The sequence below is a fragment of the Scomber japonicus genome, chromosome 23 (assembly GCF_027409825.1).
Source record: "Scomber japonicus isolate fScoJap1 chromosome 23, fScoJap1.pri, whole genome shotgun sequence".
Classification (NCBI taxonomy): Eukaryota; Metazoa; Chordata; class Actinopteri; order Scombriformes; family Scombridae; genus Scomber; species Scomber japonicus.
In genome coordinates this window covers 8934791-8955491 of record NC_070600.1, presented here as the reverse complement: position 1 = coordinate 8955491, position 20701 = coordinate 8934791, and positions in this window count along the sequence as shown.

Below are 20701 nucleotides of genomic sequence, written 5' to 3'. Positions count from 1 at the left end.
GAAGGGAGGAATATCTCCAGGTAGTCCTTTATGCTTCAGGCAGCACTGTGTCTTTCTCTCTTTGACTTTCTGTATGTACAAACCTTGAGTTAGGGGAGCATCTGCTCTCAAAGCTCCTTTCTGAAGTCCTTGGACAGATAATGACTGCACTGCTAGTCTATTATCAGCCACACTAGGCCTTGCACGCTGTTGTTCCAGCCTCTACCAAACAGAGTCTCCACAATAGATCCATGATTTCAATGGTCTCACGCCACCCCCACCCCCCTCTCCCGGCACCCTACTGCAAGGAAACTGACCCCATGCATGACCGGCAAAGGAACTCAATTACTGGTAGGGTGCCACGGTCAAAGCTGTCTCAGTTTCACGATGCCCAAACTGGCATTGTTCAGGAAGCAAATCACTGCGGCTTGTAGGGAGGTTGTCCCTCATGAAATATAACTGGAATTCAGCGGTGAGTTCAACAGAGACAAAGGAGGAGAGAAATGACGCTTTGGATATCAGTGCCGAGACCCCTGACAAAAGAAGCTGATTGAGATTGACCTCTGCTGTACGCCATACAACAGACAATGCTGTATCTCTTACACAAGCTCTCTTTATGCAATGAAACGCAGACAGCAATGACCTCCCGATCTGTGCCATTATACCCCCCCCCCACCCTCCACGCCAGAATTCTTTTCAGCTTTTTAAGGCAAAAGCGACTGAATCCGCAGCCATGACCATAATCGTGGCAAATATTCTCAACAGCAACAAAAAAGGCTGGAACATAGAGAATCAAAAGAGGTGCATGAATAAAAGAAGTGAAATGAAAAGGCCAGGAATAAATGGAGAAGAGAAATGGCATAATGTTGAGCCTGTATTTGTATGCCTTAAACTATCACATTCTTTTTTTTTTTTTTTTTCACTCACTGTTGGATAAAACAAAGTAGGAGTTCAGGTAAATGAGACGAAAAGTACAGTTTTGTTCTCATTGCTTTTCTCACAAGTCTGTTTTCATCAATGCTTTGTGGTTCTGGGCTCCAAAAGAGAGTATCAAACAGGGCAGATGTTCCGTCATCGCTTATTTCAAGGTAGTGTTCTCGTGTCAAAACTGTACTGACTCGCTGTTATTAGTTCCTGGCTACCGAGTCAAATGGTTAACTTCTGAATGTTACTCTTAGAAAATGTACAGTGTAAGCTTTTCTCATTTGATTGTCTTTTAGAATATCAAATTTAACCTTCCTGTCGTCCTCCCGGGTCAAATTGACCCGTCTGTTTTGACTGTTCCTTCCTTCCGTCCTTCCGTCCTTCCTTCCTTCCTTCCATCTGTGCTTCCTCTCTCCTTCTCTCTTTCTTTCCTCCATCTCCCTTTCTTCCTTCCTTCTGTCCTTCCTCCCCCCTACCTTCCTGTCTTCTTCTCTCCTTCTTTCCTCCCTCCCTCCTACCTTCTTTCCTTCCTTACTTCTTTCCTCCGTCCTTCCTTCCTTCCTCTGTCCTTCTTTCCTTCCTTCCATTCTCCATCCCCCTTTCTTCCTTCTGTCGTTCCTTCCTATCTCTCTCCTTCCTTCCTTCCTTCCTTCCTCCCTGCCTTCCTTCTTTCCTTTACTCCCTTCCTCTCTGCCTTCCTTCTTTCCTTTACTCCCTTCCTCCCTCCCTTCCTTGACTCGAACACAACAGGAGGGTTAAGAAAAACTGCTTGAATAAAATAAGCATTGATTATCTCTAAAACGCCAATTCCTTCCCTCTGTTCTCGCTTCGTGCTCTTGCGCATCACATCATATCGGATAGTGTCGTGAATCTTTGGATTGACCTATTTAGGAATTAGCGAGCTGATAAGACAACAAAAACAACAACAACAAAAAAAAACTCTTTGAGGAGGGAGGGGTTAGGCAGGGGCGGAGGGGTCATGTAATCAAAAAAAAAAAGTTGCCATATTTGTAGTGGAGCGGATCAACTTGTCTGTGCGGCTTAAAAGACTCGTTACATTATTAAGCCACACTGCAGTGATTTGTTTTCAAGTACAACAAGGCTCAACATTAACTAACTGTGTGTGTTCATGTGTGTGTGTGTGTGTGTGTGTGTGTGTGTGTGTGTGTGTGTTTGTGTTGGGGAGAGCGGGGAGGTTGCAAAGAGCACCAACTATCTCAGTGGACATGTTTGAGATGGAAAGCCATCAGTGACCTGCGGAGGGAAAGGCTAGAGTATTAGTCCAACAGCAAAGATTACATGGTACTTACAGGAGGTCAGGCTCCAGAGAGAGTGCAGGGGAAGAAAGTAGGCTCTGTGTGTGCTTGTATGTATGTGTGTGTATGTGTCTGTGTGTGTGTGTGTGAAGGAGAGCTGTACAGTAGCTCTACTTGTTAATATGACATGTCAGATTTAGATAACAGCTGATCTACATTTGCTATCTCATTTGTTACAATCCCCAAAAAACTGCCAAGGTTACACATTGTGATAAGCCAACAACTTTTCCTTGTAAGTACGACGGCTTTGTAGGATTTCATTAGTGATATATCACTGCCAAGATATTAACATTTCTGTGTTCTCAGGGTAGAAACACATTCTAGTTTGCAGTTACAAGTTCCAGCTAATTTTGTTTAAGTTCGTGGAAGAGTCCAACTTCTAACCTACATAGATGTGTTTAACGCTCTACTTAAATCTCTTCTTGATTAATCAATAAATGTTGCATCCTTCAAAATAAAATAAAAAATAGTAGCAGTGACAGTTTTAATATTCCAACACAGAATCAGTAACAAGGACCTAATTTAAAATGCAGATTATTAGGTCACTTTTTCAAAAAACCAGATGATGTTTAATTTATAATTTGTTTGTGTGTATTCAAACTCAACCCACATGCCTAATCCTGAAATATGTTACATCCTATGGAGTGCCTCCTCTACCTCACTTAAGAGATTTTATGTCATGGTAATGTTACTACAGGTAGTTGTGGTTTTATCAGCATATTTCCCACCCTCCTTCCAGTTATGTGTCAAACCAAAATCCTTCGGCAAACACGATTCCTCAGCTGATTTGCTGTCATGCTTGTACTTTCTAGTACCGCTCGCTAGTTTCATCAAAGAGGACAAAGAGAACAACAATTGCCTAGTTTAATGAGGCGCTAGGCAGGGCACATACAGTAGATCAGAGAGTGCACATCATGTTGCTCTCATACGCTGTGAATTTGCTCAGATAATTACAGATTGAATAGAACAGTAGAATTTTGCATAGAAAGTATAAAAGCTACCGCCCCGGAACAGTCAATTAATCTAAAAGACCACTTTTCTAAGATGTAACATTTTTTTAGGGGGAGTTTCTGATACGTGACAACACAGCTGCTTATTTCTGAATAGCAGAGCATCCGAGTTCAAATTAAAGTCCATATGTGATAATGATCTTCTTGAGATTTATTTTCATTTGACTTCTAACACACACTAACCCAGCACTAAAATGATCCAAGTAGGTAAAAACTATTTTCAAGCAGTCAGCTGTGACACCGAGCAAATACAGAGCCTCAGCCTGTCGGCAACCTGCTCAACTGAGGCATGACACGATCAATTCAGAGCTGCTAAAAAGCTTAAAAGAAAGAGGTAAGACTGTAGCAGGTGTTCCCTCATTATCAAGCCTTTAACTAAATACCTAAAACAACCTTTTTCAGCAATGAGCATAAGTGTCCAGTCACTCATATGTACTATTTTCTCAAATTTTTTTGGAATATCTGGGTTGTTGTTATTTTGTCAATAGGGGTTGTGTGCAGCACAGTTACAAGGACATGTGATGGAGAGACATGATGCATCACGTGTTCCGCAGCAGCCTTGACCAAAAAGAATTGCATTCCTACCATCTAAAAGTGCCCCTGGGCTTTTTTTTTGAATTATGTTGCACTTATGTCCTGTCATGTGCCTCTTTGTATCAATTGAATACATAAATTGTGAGAGCTCACAGCATGTAATTCGCATGTTAATCTGTTGTACTAGGCAACACGTGTGCCGACATTTGTACGAGTTAATCTGATAACGCCCCCTCTACAAGCATTATAGAAAGTTTAGTTGAGTTTTTTAAATGCACTTATTTGTAAGGGCAGTTGGACCAATGTGACTGTGGCTGTAGTTTATGTAAAGTGAGTCCAAGTGTATCTGAATACTATGTTCAAAGTGCAGAAAGGCACAGCTGATGGAGATAACTTATCTCTGGCCGTCAGCGAGGGAATACTTCTGTCACTTGGCTGGAGCATATGATTGTAGGTATATGCAGATTCTATCGGTGGCCGGGGTGAGTTGCATGCACAGAAGCTTATCAGGAGTTTGCAGGAGCCGGCTCTCCTACAGTGGGATCCACAAACACCTGTTGAAAAGGAGAGCGGGAGCTGCTGAACTCGACACGATAAGAGGCGACGGGCGAACGCGCCGGGCCAACCCGAAAAAGTCGGATGTTTGGGTACGAGATGTAGATCTCACGCAGACGCAAAAAAAAAAAGATGGTAGAAGTTGTCATCTGAAATGCGTTTCTTTGCCTCGATGTTACAATTTTCATATTCTATACATGCTGTAGTTCTCTTCCCTTTTTTTTTTTGCTTTTGTTTTAACAGAGGTGAAATGTTGCAAACCAGACTGGCTACGTTGAATCTTTGTGAAGATTAGCGAGCGGAAAGCACATGTGCTCTGAGGGAGGTTCACCGCGATAATTACCAAGCACTCCCGGTTGCATCTGCCTCATGCTAACTGGTGGCAAGCCAACCGACAACATGCACCAAAAACAACAGTCCCTCTCTGCTGGCACTGCTGCCGCTCACTCACTGCTTCTTTTTTTTTTTTTCCTCTTTTTTTAAGCTCTCTGTGTCTCAGCCTTTTTCTCTCCCTCTCTCTGGCCCCATCTGTCTCTCTTCCTCTTTCATCTCATCGTCTTCTGCATCTTTATCACATTTCCTTTTTTTTTTTTTTTTTTTCTCCCTCCTGAGCTCTCTTTTTCTCCCCTCCTACTCTTGTTCCCACTCCTCCTCTCTCCGTTCTCTCGCTCCTCTCTACACCCGAGGCCATGTGGTCCAGGCGAGGTAGCAGGGTGACAGAAGCCGGACCCTTTGGTGTCACAAGTTCCTTATCTCGCTTACGAGGTGCTGCCGTGCATGTTGCTCTCTGTGTGTGTGTGTGCGTGTGCGTGTGTGTGACTGTGTGTGTGTGTGTGGGGCGCTGTTCTCGAGGGCAGAGCGAGGTGTGAGAGGATGATGCACTTGATACACTGTGAGGAGAGGAGGAAGAAGTGAGGGAGAGACTTCCAGGGGGAGGGAGGTGGAGGGAGGGGGGAGGGAGGTGGAGGCCAGGTTGCACTGCTTGCGTACGCCTCCTACTGGAACTTAGTCTAGTCATCTAAGAGCCATGTGTTCACACTGCAAAACAAATACCAAATTCAATAAGTCAATAACTGTTGGGGCTTTTCTTCATGTTAAACAAGGACAGAAATAATGGGTGAAATGATTACACCTGTTTTCAGCACAGACAATTTTGCTGTTTCCTGGGTGATTGGATGATTTAAAAAAAGAGATCTAATTTAAACTATTGTAGGTACATCCTAGTTTTAATCATGTTTTCCTGTTGAAGAAAAACAAAGTTTTATGAAATGACTTGTTGAAATATGTCCGCTTGTATTTGCTTTACCAAAAAACTGCATTAATAATCACCTGTACTCTTGACATTATTAGTTTCTATTTAATATTGCAACTTAAATAACTGTAGTTGATTAGTTTCATTTTAAGTTACTTCAAACCTACACGTTAGTTTGGGCTTTAGACTTAAACAGAAAGCCTACGTTGCAAACAGGAGGTGTAAAGTCTCAAAGAAGTGAGTGCTATTGAGTTGCATTATGGGAAATGTACTGTAGGCTCTAGCATTTTGGGAGTTTGGCTTAGACTAGGGACTTCAAGTCATGTATTTCGACCTCTGCTGGTTCAATTTTAACCAATCCATATCTTTCTTGTGACTCCCCAAACTTTATGGAAGTGCAATAACACATTTCTGGAGTAACCCTTTAAGTGCGACATGAAAGATAAAAATTCCTGTTTCTGCTTTAGTGATATTTTATAGTTTTGACTGACTCCAAACTCTCAGCTGCTCCAGGTATGTTGAAACCATTGGGCCCATTAGGAAGTTTTGGTTGTACTTGGCAGCACCCAGGCATAAATGTAAAGAAAGATCTCAAAAATATGGATTTCTCTACATTTAACATGATGCTTTGACCCTGAATTCATATGTCCACTGTGATAACATTGTCCAAAGTGGACACATTTGAAAACACCAGACTTGAATTGTTAGCATGAACAAGGGAGCTTTTCAGCGCTTGTGTACAGTGCAGTGACCGTGAGTGAAGCTGCTTGCTCGTACAAACCCAACCGCAGAGATTTCAGCATTTTTCTATTAACATCAATGTCAACGATAAACTTTTCCGAGGTTGATCTGAAAAGGTTTTTTACTTTCACATTGTACACAGTATTTCAAATCCACTCTGCTAGTGTGGATGTGGCTTTAGAGCGCCGAGCAGTGTTTTTATGGATGAAGAGAATGAAGAGCCCCCTCGGTACAGGTTCCCTCGGTAAATACCTAAGTTAAGAGGCAGAGGTCTTTGGATGCTTCTGCCTCTCTGCAGCCTGTAGCTGACAGACAGAGCAGAATGGCTTGACTTTTGGATTGGAGCCCTTTTGTGTGTGGCACAGACGCCGAGCAGACATTGCACAGCCGTTGCGTGGACGTGGAGGCCTCGGGTCGCCGCTACACTGTTATTAAAAACAGTGTGATAGCATGTGGGCTGTTCCCTCTCCTCTCCCTGTTTCTTCTCGCTCTTTTCTTTCCTTGAGCATGATCTATCGCTCCTCTCTTGCCCTCTTTCCAGTAAAAGAGACTACTGCAGTTCTCTGTTTCTCCCTCTTTTTTTTTTTTTTTACCATGTTTACCAGTGAGGCAGCTTTCACACAGCAGACCTGCTGACTGTATTTTTCGAGCAGTCTCAGAGGCCCTTCTCTCCCACAGCCATACATTTCATTTACTGTTTATCTCATATACCACTCCTATCATTTTTCCCTCTCCTATCCTTGCTTTCTCTCATCATAAACTCTCCTCTACTCTCTCTCAATGTTCAAAGATCTCAGCTTGGGGAAGAAAAAAAAATCACTGCTTTGTTGTGAGTCTTCTTCAGCTGAGTTGAGCACCCAGCACCCACCCACACCCCCAATTGGGAGACAAGTGTTTTTCAAAGACGCTCTCTTGGAGGTCCTTGAAGAAGATGGCGACAATTCTCAGGATTTCCAAGTAAACCACGGGCAAAAAAAAGCCCATCCCATCAGTCAGTGCCAGTAAGTGAAATGGCAAGCACTTGGAAGCAAAAGGCTTTTTTCCCCCTATATCTGTCTGTTTGTCTGCTCTTTGAAGTGAAAGGTGTTTAAAAAATCATCCCTGTTTTGGACCTTCTGAAAATGTCACAGTGAATTTTTTATACCGGTTACACAGACTTCATCCAATGCTTGAGAATGCAGCCGTATACACATATGCACACACATATATTGTAATGATTTCTGGCTATTGATCTCTTTTTTTTCCTCTGTTTGTTGAGTCGCTGATATGCACTTCAATTCAGCGCTGACCGGAGTCTTGACTGACTCGTACCTGGGAAACAGCTGCAACAGCCATCAAATATCCACAAAAAGATATGATGGCTTATTCTAACAGAGGCAAAAATCCTCATTTCCCTCTCATTTTCCTCTCATTTCCCTGTTCACTTTCCTCTGAGAGCACGGTAAAATGGGTTCTATTACAATACCCATCACAAGCCCCTTTTTAAAAAGTGGATACAGATGCACACACAGGTATTCAGGAGCCAAAACATTCCACATTACAATAACTTGACAGAAAGGTGCGCATTCAGGCGTAGAGACTCATATGCATAGGCAAATTGCGAGTGAAAAAAGTCAGTCCCAAAGATCATGTCTTCAAAACAAAAACATGAGCTGGCACAAAGTCGAGAACACACATGCACACAGTGGCACAGTGGAGGAACTTAGTCAGACTACTTATAGAACATGATTCAAGTTAGTCAGGTTTGTCAGTCATCCATTCAGTCGGCTGGTCAGTCAGGTAAAACAGTACAACTCTAGTCTATAATGTCAACAATAAACCTCTGGAAGGATGTTTCTTGATGAGGAGTCTCACCATTTTTGTCAAAGGAGCACAAAAACTTGGGTAAAACAGATTGAGGCAAGACGCCATCAGTCAAAAACACTTTATGAGGCCATAAGGTCCTCTATTTTTTTTTTTTTAAGATTTATTTTTGGGGGGTTTTTGCCTTTATTTGACAGTGGGTGGCGTAGAGGCCGACAGCAAAGGTCCCTTGCTGTAATCGAATCAGGGACACTGCCTTTATGTGGCATGTGCCTTAACTACTCAGCTACCAAGGTGTTCCCCATGAAGTCCTCTTAATGGAATTATCATCATGCAGACAAGATAAAGAGAGGCGAGAGGCAAAGATAGCTGTGGCAATATCGGACAAACCTTCGAACAATCGCTCTTCAGAAGCATTCATGGTGTGGAACTCAGTTGTACACACAAAAAGTTATGAAAAATATGTGTAATGGTATTAAACATTTAGTTCAAATAATCCACACCTCCTCATACCTGACCAATCACTTCATGAAGTAGATGTGATTGTTGGATTGTCAGTTTGTGAAAACCCCCCCTCCATTTTGACGCTGGAAAGGTGTACGAAGAGGGGTTTTTCAGACACTGTTCGATCATCCAACAAGCTCTCTTCGGTTTGGCAGGAAGTCAGCTAGTCATGCACTCAGTCAGCCAATCAGCCAGTTGATCAGTCAGTCTGAGAAACGGGCAGTCTTTATATCTGGCTGCGGTCTGAACTTATTCCCAAGACTGGGGCTCGCGTGGCTCCAGAGACGGCCGAGAGGGGTGGAGCCAGGAGGCCTATCAAAGGTCCATCCACAACGGACCTCATTACAGCTTCAAGAGGCGCAGTCGCACCTCGCTCCAGCCGTCCCACCACCCAGCCCCAGAATCCACTCTGCCATCCTCCTTCTCTCTCCTGTCTCTCTTGTTCTCTGTTCTGATGCTCGTTCTCTCTCTCTCTCTCCTCTGTCTTCCCTAGAAGGGGCACATCAGATGTAAACAAAGCCCAACGCCAGCCACTAATTAAATAGATGAGCGGTATTAACATAACCTGAAAGCCCCAGCCAATTGTACCCCCCCTCCCCCCAACCCCCCATCACACACACACACACTTCCTTTTAATACCCATCCTCCCCATCCCTCCATCCATTTTTTGAATTTTTTTTTTCTTGTTGTTGTGATCCGAGCAGTGAGCGCCAATTGTGGGCAGTGTAATTACCATTAGGACAGAAAAGCCTAGCATGTCTTTGATATGGTAATGATGCTTCATGTACACCCTGTACACCCTCCAACCCCCCATCCCAAACCGGCACACACACACACACCCGCTCCATCACCTCCCTCTCCTGTATACCCCCCCCCCCTAAAAAAAATAATCTCACCCATGAATATCAAGTAGGGCAACTCGTCAACACCTGATAGTGACGGCTGCAGTTTTGCGTGAACTGCTCCGGGTGACAGGAGGGGTGAGAGAGCAAAAAAGAGATGGAGGGGTAAGAAAGAAAGAACTGGATGGATGATGGATAAATTGACAGAGGGCAGGGTTTGGGGGGCAGGGGTGTGGTACGAACGTAAGTGCCAAAATTACATAGACAGACAGAGAGGGGGAGGGAGCGGCGGTGGTGGTGGAAGAGAGTGATAAGAGGAGAGGAAAGTGAAAAGATTACAATATTGTGACAAAAGAGGGAAGGAGGTGGAAGGCCAGCAGAAAGGGCTTGTCAAGCTTATTGTCACATGCTAGCTGCATGATCGTCAAGTCCTGCTTTAATTATTAATTGCACTTGTCAGGCGTCATTAAGTCCTCTTTAGCATCTCAGTGTTGGTCTGACCGGACAGAAAACCCCCCACTGCTATCATTGTTCTAGTGACATTTTCTTCTTCCCCTCTTTGCCTTTCTCTTCACCCTCTCCTTGTTTTTTCTTAAGCCTTCCTGCCTTGGTCATAAAGACATCCTTTTTTTCCATCTCCTCACATCCCCATTTCTGCCTTTTCATTTTTCTACTTGTATATGCCCTCTCCTCTGACTCCTGCTCCCTTGCTCTCCATCACTCCCTTTCTCTCCGTCATCTCTCATCCTCTCTGTCCAGGCTCTGGCCTCCTGCCCGCGGATGGAACAGGAACAAACCCGCTGCCCAGCTCCCCGCTGTCTCCCTCTCATCCCGACTACAGACACCATCCCTCCAATGCCTCCATCAGTCCAAATCCCGCAGCCTTTTCCCCTCAACACCACGCGGCCCTGGCCAGCCACACAAAATAGCCATGGACCTGGATCCCATGAATAAGAGAGCACGACAAGTCTCTTGGGGAAGCAATGCACGATGTCAGAAGCACACGGTGTCCTGTACATTCAGTGTCTCGCCTTTGTGGTGGTACAAACCCAAACCCATTGGCTCTGCAATCTAATGCCAATGCCAGCTAAAGAAAAACTTGGATAGAGCACAAAAAATGATCCAATTAAACTTCAAAAAGCATACTGTATACGCAGCATGTTATCACACATGAACTTGTGCTGTGGTCTAAAAAACAGTGTAATTATTCATTGGAGAATGGATGTACAGTGATTTACACTGCAGGTACTGTATGTTGGCATTGACAGCAAGCACTATATGCCACAATTGTTCTACATGCTGGCCAAAGGTGGATTGTGTATGAATGTACATTGAGTACACTGTGTGCAAACCTCCAAATCCCACTACATCTATTGATACTACCCTCACAATGACATACAGTGTATATACTACTGAAGGGCTTTGCAAAATATGTTTTAGAGACAACATAATTGCTGCTTGGATTATGCTCAGTGGAAACAATTATTCCAATCCAGAGAGTGTTACATACTGGTAATGCACAGATGTTAGAGGGAGGTGGTCTGGAAGGATGGTGGGCCTTTGATAAGTGCAGGACTTTCATAATAGATACCAGATCCTGAATCCTGCATGTGGTGAGATTTAGGTAACTAAAACACTTTGGCTGAGATCAGTGAAAGATTGTGGTGTTAGTGAATTATTAAGGAAGTAAACAAGTCCAATCTTGTGCTTCTAGTCACTGTTAACATTTTAAATATTTGATGAAGGCCATCACCTCTCCCCTAACCTTAACCGAGGGGTTTGAGTTAGCTAAACATAACCATGAAAACATGAATCATACTTTAGTTGCCAAAAGCGGATATTGCAAGGAAAAGACTGTTAATGTTTTGGAGATACAATTCGGTATAACAATTTTCTGGCTTTTATCCAATTTCTTAATAATTTTAGTAAAAATTGGAATTCGGGCAGGATTTCTTTTTTTAATTCTTTACAAAAATGTTTGAACACTTTAAGACACCAAAAATAAATATGTTCCATTAGGTCTGGTACAGTACTAGAGTCGCAACTAATTATCTATTCATTACTTTTTTCTATCATCTACATTAATTTACTGGAAATACTGCACTTTTCTTTTTTCATTTACAATGGCTCCTTAGGATGTTTTAAAAGGTTAGTAAACTTATTGTGCTCTCAATTATCATTTTAGTCATAGCTGTGCAGCCACTGGGTTGCTCTGGGTGAACTCCAGCATTCAGGTTATGAAGGTATTATTCTTTTTTTTTTCTTTCTCCTTTTTTTTCATCATCATTTGACAACAAAGTAAGGCTTTGGGACACATCACTTAACTACATACAGTAGCAAATATTAAATAGGAAACCATTTCTAATTTGTATTGAGGTTAAGTTGTCATAAATTCCTAAGACAAACAAAACATTATTTCAGTATTAATAACAGCATTTTTAAATCTGTTGTGTAGAAAAAAAAGATGGTGGAGGTGAGAGAGGATGTAGGTAGGCAAGCCCCACTTCTCTCCCCTCTCTCTCTATCACCCCGCTGGCTCCCCAGTGGGCCACAGAGAGCAGAGGGAGCCCCGGACGATCAGAGGGGAGCCCAGATGGACAGAGATGCATACACACAAACACACACATACACACACATGCATACACACACTCCCTCAGTCACTCACATGTCATATGTTATCCCATCTGCACCGTCACCAAGCTGCCTGTAACCCCAGGGCCTTGCGGGGGATACACACACACACAAATACACACACACACAAACACATATCAGATGATCATTTTTGGGGACATTACATAGACTTATATTCATATTCTGGACCCTAACCATAACCATAACCACTACTTGCCTCAGCCTAACCCTGACCTTAACCTCTGACCCAAAAATTAGCATTTTACCAATTGGGGACGCAGCTTTTGTCCCCAGTTAGACAAGCTGTCACCAGTCAAATGGTCTGAAATTTGTTTCAGAAAGTAGCCTATGACACACACACACACACACACACACACGCACACACGTATGTGTATACACGCAAATATAGTCAAACAGTCACACACAAAGGTTACAAAAATGTGTGATTGTGTACACATGCAAACACACACAGTGGCGGTGTTCCCAGTGTGTGAGGTGAAGATAACTGCAGCCTCTCTTGTTCGCATGAGTGGGCACCCACTTTGTCGCAGCAATACACACAAGCACACACACACACACACACACACACACATGCACAAACACCAACACGCGCACCCTTCTCAATAAGACTCTTTTCACATGAGCGACTAAGCTATTCTATAGGTAAACATTGTTGTATGATCCATTGTGTCTTTTGTCCTATAGAGGCTATAGAGAGATACAGAATATATAAACTAACCAATACATCACATTCACAATTAACAGACTGACAAGGGTGTAAATAGATGTACAGTCACACAGTACAGGCTATCCAAATAAAGAGATGCTCACAAAAGACGTGGTGGTGGTTAATGAGTGCAATTAACAGAGGTTCTGGCTTCTTATTCAATAAAAAAACAGGCTATACAATCAAGTATCAAGAAGAATACTGATATTTCTATGAGGCTTTTCTTAGGCTTTGTAATGAGCAGGTATAATGTTTATGATGATTGCCATCTTGGTGTAATATCTTAGCATGCTAACGTTTTCTAATTAGTACTTTTAGTACAGCTGAGGGTGATGGGAATATCATTAGTTTTGCAGGTATTTGATCATAAACCAAAGTACTGAAGAAATTGTAATACTGACCTGATGATTGTACTACAAAAACATTAGAGGATCACAAAGGTTATTGAAATTTGTGCTGTTGGGAATTCATAGCAATCCATCCAATAGTAGGTAGATATTTTACTGGACAAGGGAATCTTTCTCTCTCCAATCTTTCACTGATTTTATACCAGCATGGTGATCAATTAATGAGATGTACAGTATAACAGCATATCATCTGCATAAGAAATCCTAATTCTTCTCCTATGCTAGTTGAACTTGTGAACTTCTTTCTGTCTAAGGGTTGTTTGCTGACCTCTGGGGTTAGCTACAGATATCTTTGCCTTAAGCCTATGTGTGGATCATGAGATACCTAGGCCCGCTAACCTCTGTTTTGTTTCCATGTGCACGACCTCCTTGAGCCTTCTGAGCTGTTGTAGGCTGTTACACCAGTCCACTGCTGCAGGGCATTGTGTCCTCAGGAGCTGGAGTCTGCTGAACACCGCTCTAAGTTTCAGTGGAAGTGAGGCTGGTGAGTTGTTGATAATGTTCAGAAGTTCAGTTGTAGCCTACCTTCTTTGTCTAGTCTACAATAGTTTTGATTTGCTAAAGGCCTCTTGATTGTTTTTTTCTCACCCTATTGGTGGAACATGATTGTCTAATCACCATCAGATGTGTTACTTGGGTGCGGCCTACATAATATACCAGTGCCTGTGTCATATTATTGCTGTTGATCTTGAAGAAGGCTGGAGGGCCGAAACGTCATCTAAATAAATAAGAAAAGCACATGGAGCCAAATTGTGCAACACTTTTTTCCTACTCTCAACTTGACATCCTGTGATTAGCACCTCACTACAAACCTGTGTGTGTTACATTTCCATGAGGATTCATCAGCCATGAACTGTGTGCGTAAATATACATATACAGTACATACTGTTCACATACATATACATACAGTCTAAAATTGGCAAATACTATGAATCTGACCATTTGATGACAACTTTTGGTACTTTGGTACAATTTTCCATACTAGGTGCTACTGACAAACAGACTTGGCGCCACATTTCTAGATCTCCACAAGTGAGTACAATTACATTACCACACATTACCAAAAGGAACAATGGCTGAAAACACAAACCAATTTCCCTGAAAAGGAAGTCATATATTTGCAGTTGAAATATAACTAATACAATCTGGTACATTGAAAATAAATTCAGTGTAATGCAGGAATTAAACTCCACTGTCTGCAGCACATACGTATACACCCTTAACTACTTGTTCGTCACCAGAAGGCCTAAAATTTTTACATTTACAGCCTGAAACAAAACATGCACTCACACACACACACAGGCCTTTGTCTAACAGAATGAGACCAGTAATCTTTCCTCCACTTATCTTGGACATGTCAGCTAAATGGGAAGTGAAAAGTCAAATATGAGATGTCACATTTAGTTTACCTCCCTGCCTACTCCCTCCATGCCTCCCTCCATCCCCCTCTCTTTCCATCCATCCCTAGTTTTGTTTTGCACATCTCTATTTGATTGTCTCTCCCTCCGCCTCAACATGACGCTAACACAATACACACTCTGCCTCCATCTGGGTGATGGTAATGTATCGGTATGTCGAGTTAATGGATTTTATACAGAGCATAGAGCGTTTAATCTGAGCGTGGAGTAAGGGGGTCTTAAGAGACTGACAAAGACAGAAGCACAGAGAGAGGGAGGAATGAGGAAATGAAGGGGGAAGAGAGATTGAGAAGACGAAAGGAGATAAATATAAATAAGGAGAGAAATATATATCTTTAGGATGTAATCCTTCTCGTCATCCTATGTAGCCCTAATGATAATCTCTCTCAATATCCACTGCCTCATGGGTGGAAAAGCATTGGTCTTTTCTTTACTAAAAAATGATAGTTATATCACACCTAGCCACCACATTGTCACATCCACTAGAGCCTAATTCAGCCAGATACTAGACAAAATTTCACTCACACTTTTTTTGTTTTAATCTCTGGTAATCCTCTTTGCATGCAACTGACTTTCAGTGAGGTTGCACAACTTCTCAAATCTGTGTTTGTGATGCAGATTATATGGAGTGCTGAAGCAGTGATGTATAAAGAACCACTGTACATTTAATGAGCCGGAATTGTATTAACAGTAAACAGTTTTACCATTGTATAACCCACAATGTCCACAGGATCCAGCTCTGTCGCAGCTGTCAGAGACAATCTGCTGCCATTCTAGCAGGTGCTCAAAGGGTCCATGAGCCAAGCTCTTGTCCCCATGCCACTATCTGTATGCCTCAAGTCTCTCAAGCATGAGAGACACTTGTTAATGTATATGAAGATTTCTGTATTTCATGACAGTTATCTTAAAAATATGTTTTCATAATTAATTTAATTTGTTACCGACTTTGTCTGAACACATACCTACAGCAAAACTAGTTTTTCATGTTTGCAATCAGCGGGAATGAGAGAGAAGGGAAAAAACGAGACAGAGGGAGGGAAACAGGTCTCACAGGGACTACTGTTCTGGCCCATCCTGTTCTCTCTTATCATCTACACTACACATGTGTTTCAATGCAGCTTTTCATTTTCATATTTTTTTCAGTTTCTGTTGTCATAAAAAGAATGCATCTTATAAATACTTTGTAAATCAGCAGTCATTACAAAGCTGCTGTGCTGCAGATAAAATAATTATTTTGTGATCACTCCATCACCTGAACAAAAACACAACAGGTTATTGACAGCAGCTGTGCAGTGAGATCAGCTATACTCATATGTAAAATTAGTGACCACAGAGAATGTTAGAAGCAATAAAAGGACATATTCAAGCACAACCACAAAGCATCTGTTGCTACATTTAAACACGCTGCAAACGTGATTCAATGTACTTGTAAAACAAGAAAACTAACAGCAAAACAACTCTGAACTTTATTAGAAATGTGGCTTATGAACTACTGAAGAGCTTCCAGTGGATATTGAAACAGCCACAGAGTCAAACTCCCAGCTGTTTTATGCCACTGCAGGATTTCAAAAACACATGAGTATCTGGTCATTGCTGCCTCTACAAGCTATTGTTATTTCAGAGGTTATTACATATCTCTAACAATTAATTGTCTTGTTAGTTTCTTTTCCTTTATAAACATCCGTGTCCCTGTATTAACGGTACTGCGTGTGTAACCTTGGCCAAGTACAGTAGAAAAGTTAATATATAGCTGGCAAGGCTGATTTAGAATAAAAGAAAAGATACAATTACTGTCAAGCAAAATTAAATATAACCTAATCAAGTTGGAAGGACTCCAGAAGATGTAACACAACCTGGCCAGTCAGTTTGGCACTGATTAGTTCACTCTGAAAATTGACAGCAGAAGGTCTGACACCATTTTTTACAATGAATTGACAAAGCCCTTTAGTGGTTAGAGTAATTATGAGTCTTGTCCATCAGGAGTAAACAAGGAGACAGTGTGATGTTGTTATACAGCCACAAAGTCCACAAGAGAGCGAGACAGATGGAGTGGTTGGTCAACAGAACGTCGGACTTAGAACAGACTGACTTTGCTTCAGGTTTCCCATCAAGAGTCAGTGTTGGCTTCATTTGAATTTAACAACCATGATCTATCCCTAACTCCAACCAAGTATCTAAAACATACCAAACCGTGACTGCGAAATATCAGAAAATTGTTTGTAATAGTAATTGAGGCCATGACAAATTAACAACTCACTCGTTCATTCAAAAAAGTACAAATCCATCAGTAACACACAAGCTTTAGGTCTTCATAATCAGATCAGAGAAAGCCTACATTGTCTGTTGGAGTGCACCACACAACAAACTGGTTATATTATATAGTTGAATTTCCAGTAACTTCTTTAGTGTTATTACAAATATCAATATGACTTTAAATGAGATTTTATCAATCTGGAACAAAACCTGAAGTTAAATAGTTTCTTCAATGCTCTAGCCAAAAAAACAATTCTCAATAGAAGATATGAAGGCAGCTGTTTACCTTGTGAGCAAAAGAGCTGAAATAACATTAAAACAAAGTCATAATTAATAATAATTGAGAGTCAATGTTTCATCCCCACATGACGCCACAGACGACTCAACAGAGTCTTGTTTAAACGCTGTCTAGTGCCGCTGCGTCTCTGTTCTACTGAGCAATTGTTTCAAACTTGGTTAATTACATAACCCACCACTTTGCAGGTGTAAAAAAATCACTGCGGTGCATTGAAAAGTCCCTCTGGAGACTCCAACTAACAGGAAATTGCAGTAAAGAGTTTAATTGTAGAATTGAGAACACCAGGAGGTATAAATTCTGTCTCCAGCACTCTGGAGAGCGTTTTCTTTGTTCCTGTCGGTGGGAGAGATAACAATTCCTCCGACCGTTAACTACCTGCCTGCCTGCCTGCCTGCCTGCCGACCGGGTTTTGTTGTGTTTTGTTGTTGCTAATAGGCCTAATTGGCCATAACCCAGGCACCCAGAGAGGAAGGGAGGTGGGGTAATAAAACTACCTGCGCACTATCGCTCTCTCTCTCTTTCTCCTTTTTTCTCCTATCTCACTTTCTCTTTCTCTTCAAGTGGAGGGAATTCCACAGAGGGAAGCGCGCTGAGGAAGGGAAGGGTGTGAGCTCAGATGATCTCAAGGCCCGTAACTTGTACGGTCACAAATACAATATGCGTGGAAGCGGGCGTAAGCAGGTTGAGAAAAGGGCGATGTAGGAAAAAGAGAAAGGAAGGCACGACTATGTCTGTGTGGTTTCCCCGAGAGCGAAGAACAAAGCCAGGTAATGTTTATGGATGATGATCTTTAAAGGCCTGGTGTTTACTGAGCACCACTTTGATACTAAAAAGACCCTTGATTATCACTGGGTCAGGCTATATGCGTATTATTGATGTTTAATTTATGTGGCTGTTTTATGACGGTTAAATACGTCATACTGGCGTTTTGATCTCCCCACTATGCCATATCATATGGCTGCAGAGAGCCATTGATGTGAGATTCATTTGTTCTGCGCCATATTTGATCTATACACACGTGGTTAATCTTTAACCATAACATAGCTCACTCTGTGTGTGTGTGTGTGTATGTGTGTGTGTGTGTGTGTGTGTGACAAATGTTCCTGCTCATCAGCACGTAATTCTACTTCTCTACTGTTCACCAACAAAGGTCCAAGCATAAAAGTCTTACAAACTGTGATAAATTTGCATGAAATAAGCAGTATATCTGTGTGTTCTGGCTATAAAAAGTCTATTTTCTTCAAGCAAAGAACAGAGAGAACAGGCGCTGCACACCACTTAAGTGAAACACCTCTGTGTTCCCATGTCGAAATGCTGTGAATCATGGTGTGTTGTATTAATACTCCTCTGAGATAAAGGCAACGAGACCGCCCTGCCCTCACTCTGAGGGAATACTGAGAACAGTATGTCAGTGGGCAGATTGTGTGTGTGTGTGTGTGTGTGTGTGTGTGTGTGTGTGCATGCGTGTGTCCATGCATGTGTGTGTGCATGTGTGTGTGTTTGGAGCAATGGGACCTGAAGGAACACCGCAAAGACAATCTGTCGCCCCTCCGCCTGGGCCCTGGGTGACAGATGATGTGCTCCCACTGCTGTGCGCTATGTGTGTGTGTGTGTGTATGTATGTAACTGTGTATGCGTATGTGTGTGTGTGTGGGGGGGGGGGGGGGGGGGGGGGGGTTGACAGTATGGAGACAGCTTGCCGCAATAACAATAGCTTTATTTCAGCCATGCTGTCAGAGGTTTCAGATGTTTCTGCCAAAATGGTTCCGGAGATCGTCCTTGTCCTGTGTTGACAAGCAAGTGTTCTTGAACAAGACATTGAAACCCTGCCACCTCCACATGTGCTGAGCCCTGACATACACAAGATCATTTATCTTAATCATGAGGTGCTAAAAGTCGTTAAAAATATCAAATGAGATGTTTGCAGAGAAGCCTCGCTGTCTCTAGCAATCATTTACACTTACGCTGATGATACATAATTTAACTGGCAGTTTCAAAAAATACACATTCAAATATTAAAGGACTTTGGTCAGAATTTAGCCCAAAAAAAGCCTTGAGGAAACTTCCCAACTGTGAAGTAAAGCTAAAAAGAATCCAACAAAATATTCCTTTACTGCAGGAGGCATTTTTACTGGTCAGTGTAGGCAGATCATATGTTAATAATAATATCAATGGTGTCTCTGTTCTATTCTGAGTGTCCCAGTAAGCCATGACAGTGTGATGGTGAGCCAGTATGCAACATAACAGGATGCTGAAACCCAAGCAGCACCGTGGAATTCGGCCCTCATTAATTTTGTCATTTACACCTGTGATTTTCCTTCTGTGTCATGTCAATATGTCCTCTGTATGAAAAAAAAAAAAAAAAGTCTATTACCTAGAATCCTAAAATCCTGGAGGCCAGAGGCATTACAACACATCGCTGTTACTTTTTACTCAGTTGTGTGGCAATAACTCGCCAAAGATGTGTGGCAATAACTCGCTGAGAAGACACAATGACATCTTGTTCCCAAGTCTTCAGACTTACATGGACATGATGAAAGGGTTCAAAAAAGTAGTCCCAGCCTGATCCCAACTTGGGTTATATTTAGCTTTTCTTTCATTCTTAATATTTTATTGCACTTTTTTTGTGTGTATAGAATCACTCAGGGAAAAAAATCACATTAAACTCTGATTTTAGGATTCAGTGCATTTCTACTGTGTTCTATTCCACAGGAAATCAGCTGAATGATTTTCCTGCACAAAAGAGAGAAAGCCACTAATTTGATCTGTGAAGAGAAAAACACAATTATTCCTGTTCCTCTGTTCAGACCTGTTACTGGTGCTTGAAACAACTGAACATGGAGTGACGCCAAGGAGGGGAAAGCAACAGATTTATAGGGAATGTGGTTTTAATTTTGAGACACACAAAATGCTACACACAGCACCTTTAAAAGCAGACCGGAGGCCAGAAAGTCCTTATAAAATACTGCCCCCCCCCCCCCTCCTCCTACTATTTCCCTTCTCTATATCATGTCTGCAGTGACCACGGGCCAGTCTTTGTAGCATTACTCACCATTGTATTTACAGTGAAACCCAGGGATAAACTCGCCCTTTGTTACCGAGCACTTAAGACCTGACGTGTGGTGTATACACACAGCGGAGAGGGGGTGGTGTGTGTATGTGCGCATTCATGCTTGTGTGTGTATTTTGGACAGCCGTTTGTCTCTTAAACTCAAACAAAAGAGTGTACATCCTCCATCACAGCTTTATCTGTTTATGCCATCAGCTCCTCAGCACCCACATGCCTGTAAACACACCAACCCACCCACTCTGTGTCACACACACGCACACATTAGAAAAAGCAAGCACCTGGGTGGGGGTCTATGCCCCACTTTTTTAAAACTACTAAATCCTGGTGGAAGTGAATAGTTCATGTTCATAGTGCTTTACTGTATATGCAATGCATGATTCCCTCGGTCACTGATTTCCCGGAATATCATGGAAAATCTAGGAAATGATCCTATCCTA